This window comes from Heptranchias perlo, chromosome 16 (genome assembly GCF_035084215.1).
Source record: "Heptranchias perlo isolate sHepPer1 chromosome 16, sHepPer1.hap1, whole genome shotgun sequence".
NCBI lineage: Eukaryota > Metazoa > Chordata > Chondrichthyes > Hexanchiformes > Hexanchidae > Heptranchias > Heptranchias perlo.
The window spans coordinates 39,103,327-39,108,327 of NC_090340.1; positions in this window are offsets into that span (position 1 = coordinate 39,103,327).

Consider the following 5,001-nt stretch of genomic DNA (forward strand, 5'->3'; position numbering starts at 1 on the left):
AGGGGGAAAGAAAGAATGATCCTTTTAACTTCCACTATATTGTCCTTTCTGGTGTTGCTGCAAAAATGTTGACACACCATGCCACACCAGAGACCACAATTAGCATTGACTATAATATTGTAAATTGGTAGCTTCATAATGTGTATGGGTTGTATAAAAATGTTAAAAACACAGATTTAAATGGACGATAGCTTGTCATTCCTGCTGTTTAAAATATACTCCAATCTATACAATTCAAAGCCTTGTATTTTGCATGCCTCACAGATTAAATATGTTAGCATAAAAATTCATCTATCATATTTTCCAATTTGCTCAAATAAAAACTATCTGAAATTAACCATGCTGATTTGCTCAAGTATAGACAGGTGTGAAAAGATTACAATCAAAAACAAGGAAACCACACAAACCAACCAATTTAAACCAACCAATTCAATAATTCCATTTTTTTAAATGTACCATCTGATAATATCAGCTACAAAGAGGACAAGGTCAGAGGCACTGACAAGGAATCAAGAGAAGCAGCATTCACTCCATCATTAGACACACAGACAGCACCCTATATAGAGGTACATAAGAACGTAAGAAATAGGAGCAGGAGTAGGCCGCACGGTCCCTCAAGCCTGCTCCGCCATTCAATAAGATCATGGCTGATCTTTGACCTCAACTCCACTTTCCCGCCTGATCCCCATATCCCTTGATTCCCCCCCTAGAGTCCAAAAGTCTGTCTATCTCAGCCCTTGAACATACTCAATGACTCAGCGTCCATAGCTCTCTGGGGTAGAGAATTCTAAAGATTCACAACCCTCTGAATGAAGCAATTCTTCCTCATCTCAGACTTAAATGGCTGACGCCTTATCCTGAGACCATGCCCCTAGTTCTAGACTCTCCAGCTAGGGGAAACAACCTCTCAGCATCTACCCTGTCAAGCTCTCTCAGAATTTTGTATGTTTCAATGAGATAAGGTTATTTCAAGAGCAGTCCTATGTTTCCCTGGGGCCAGCATTGCTGATCTCCGGGAGTATATGGATAACCTGATGAGAGGTGAGTGCCAAGGTACTGTAGTCAGGTTACATAGTAGTATAAACGATATAATGAATAAAAATCCATTTGCTTTGCAGGACATAGGAACATAGGGACAGGAGTAAGCCATTCAGTCCTTCGAGTCTGCTCCAATGTTCAATTAAATCATGGCTGATCTGTACCTCAACTCTATTTGCCCACCTTAGCTCCATATCTCTTGATACCCTTAATTAACAAAAATCTAATGATCTCAGTCTTGAAAGCTCCAATTGTCCTAGCATTCACAGCCTTTTGCGGGAGTGAAATTCTAGATTTCTACCACCCTTTGTGTGAAAAAGTGCTTCCTGATTTCCCTCCTAAATGGCATGGCTCTAATTTTAAGATTATGTCCCCTCCTTGATTTCCTCACCCAGAGGAAATAGTTTCTCTGTATCTACCTTATCGAATCCTTTTGATGTTTTAAACACCTCAATCGGATCACTTCTCAATCTTCTATACTCAAAGGAATACAAACCAAGTTTATGCAACATGTCCTCATGCAAAGACCTTATAACAGCCCTCCAGAACAAGGGTGAAAGGGTAATAGCCTTAGGGCTACTACCAATCATGACTAGATTGCTGGAGATGAACAGTCGAATCACTGAATTCAACATGTGGCTTCAGGGTTTTTGTAAAAAGAAACTTCATCATCAACAACTGGCAGATATTCACGGGTCAAGGTAATTATTTAGGAGAGATGGCCTCCACTTAAGCTCCTTGGTTGGCAGACAGCATCGAGCTAGCTTTTAAGAACCATCTATCTGGTTGAGCTTGGGGATAGCACAGCCATGTTTAAAGATAATCTTACCGGTTTAGAAAAGAACTAAAGCCGGTAGAGAATGAAAGATATTTCAGCACTGTAGTGCATAGATCTCTAAATGTTCATGACCAATGCCGTGAAGCAATAGCTAGAGCAAATAGGGTGCTAGGGTGTATTTACAGGACAATTCACTATAACACAACGCATATCATTTTGTCCTTGTACAAGACCTTGGTCAGGCCTCAGTTAGAATACTGTCCAGTTTTGGTCTCCTCACATGGGTGATATTGAGGCTTTGGAAAAGGTGCAGGGGCGGGCAACAAGATTAATTCCCAGTTTAAAGCATCTTACCAAGATAGGCTCAAAAAGCTGTGACTCTACATTTTAGAGAAGCGTAGACTTAGGGGTGATTTGATCAAGATTTATAAGATAATGAAGCGATTAGATGGTGTTTGTGTAGACAGCTTGTTTCAGCTAAATAGGTTTTGGAGAACCAGGGGCCACAATCTCAAGTTATGTAAAGGCAGAACTAGGTTAGATGTCAGGAGATGGTTCTTTAACAAGAGAATAGTGGACCTATGGAACAGGCTGCTGACTCGTGCAGTGAACGCTGATTCGCTAAATTCCTTCAAGCAAGAGCTGGACTTCTTTCTGGTTGGGGTGGAGATCACCTCGTACAAAAGGTAGGTACCGCATGACGCTAATCAGGGCCAGAGTGGTCTCCTGGACTAGCTTTGATTGCCTAATGGGGTTTAAGAGGAATTTTCCAGATTCTTTTTCCCTAATTGGCCTGGGTTTTTATCTGGTTTTTAACATCTCTCAGGAGATTACATGGCTTTCGGGTGAGGTGGGGAGCGTATTTTTGTGATGCACAAGACATTGCTGTTGTGTGGGACAGGCTGGATGGACTAGTGGGTCTTTTCCTGTCTGTCAGCGTTGGTATGTTCACACAATGACCAATCTTATTGCTCTATTTTTTCAAACTGATTTCAGTTGCAAATATGATTTCTGATGCAGTTGAATAACCATCCAAATAACATTTAGAATCATAGAATCATAGAAGTTTACAACATGGAAACAGGCCCTTCGGCCCAACATGTCCATGTCGCCCAGTTTATACCACTAAGCTAGTCCCAATTGCCTGCACTTGGCCCATATCCCTCTATACCCATCTTACCCATGTAACTGTCCAAATGCTTTTTAAAAGACAAAATTGTACCCGCCTCTACTACTGCCTCTGGCAGCTTGTTCCAGACACTCACCACCCTTTGAGTGAAAAAATTGCCCCTCTGGACCCTTTTGTATCTCTCCCCTCTCACCTTAAATCTATGCCCCCTCGTTATAGACTCCCCTACCTTTGGGAAAAGATTTTGACTATCTACCTTATCTATGCCCCTCATTATTTTATAGACTTCTATAAGATCACCCCGAAACCTCCTACTCTCCAGGGAAAAAAGTCTCAGTCTATCCAACCTCTCCCTATAAGTCAAACCATCAAGTCCCGGTAGCATCCTAGTAAATCTTTTCTGCACTCTTTCTAGTTTAATAATATCCTTTCTATAATAGGGTGACCAGAACTGTACACAGTATTCCAAGTGTGGCCTTACTAATGTCTTGTACAACTTCAATAAGACATCCCAACTCCTGTATTCAATGTTCTGACCAATGAAACCAAGCATGCTGAATGCCTTCTTCACCACCCTATCCACCTGTGACTCCACTTTCAAGGAGCTATGAACCTGTACTCCTAGATCTCTTTGTTCTATAACTCTCCCCAACGCCCTACCATTAACGGAGTAGGTCCTGGCCCGATTCGATCTCCCAAAATGCATCACCTCACATTTATCTAAATTAAACTCCATCTGCCATTCATCGGCCCACTGGTCCAATTTATCAAGATCCCGTTGCAATCCTAGATAACCTTCTTCACTGTCCACAATGCCACCAATCTTGGTGTCATCTGCAAACTTACTAACCATGCCTCCTAAATTCTCATCCAAATCATTAATATAAATAACAAATAACATAATTATTATAACATAATAAATATAGAAATAATTCTGAAAAGAAAACTTCCATAATGAAAGAAAGAAGAAACGCTTGAAATGGTTCCAAGAAATTTTCTCCACTCAGGCCTGACTCCGTTTCTAAAACCAAGGCTTGAGTTCTGCTGCATTCCTCACCTACCATTTTGTGCCTGTGCATTATCTGAATGAAGAGGCTCAGCCAATACTCCCAGAATGCACTCTGTGCATATTATACTGCTGGACTACAATCCCAGAGTGCACAGTGTCACCGCACTGGTCCCTCTGGTCATTCCCAGAATGTAGCTTAAGCCTTCACTGTCCACTATCTAATACTGGACAAGGCTCACACACAAAGATGGGGCATTTGGTTAAGTTACCAAAGACCTGAGCCGCCTGTTCAATTGTACCCCAGCATTGCTCACTAGCTCATAAGAACAATGATGAGAAAGGGAGAAAATAAGACCAAAAATTAGAACAGAAAAAGTTTTTTTAATTAGAAAAAGACAACATCAGCAAAACTTTGAAGAAGAACACGTCCATCCTTTCATTCAGAGGTGTGAATGCAGAGAAAATCTCATTCTCGACCAAACAGCTAAAAGGTGTATTCCAATGGCATGATTTGAGTTGTCCTTAGCTTTCCACCACTATTTGAATATGAACCTCTCCCAGACCTAGAACGCCTTACTGTTGATGCTTTCCTAGCAACATCTTAACCTTAACATCTGTCAATGACGGGCTTATTAATACACAGAAAAAAAACTTGCATTTATACAGTGCCTTTCATGTCATCAGGACATCCCAAAACACATCACTGTTGTTTTGTAGGCAAACACACCAGCCAATTGTCACACAACAAGCTCCCACAAGCATCAATGAGATAAACGACCAGTTAATTGGTGATGTTGATTGAGGGATGAATGTTGCTCAGGACATCAGGAGAACCCTCTGCTCTTTTGCCATGGAATATGGTACATCCACACGAATAGAAAGAAGGGGCCTCAGTTTAACATCTTACCTGAATGCAGCACTCCCTCAGTACTGCAGCGAAGTGTCATCTTAGATTTCTTGCTCAATTCCTGGATTGGGAATTTAATATCCAACCTTCTGACTCGGAGGTAGGAGTACCAACACTGAATTAGGCTGACACTGAAATAC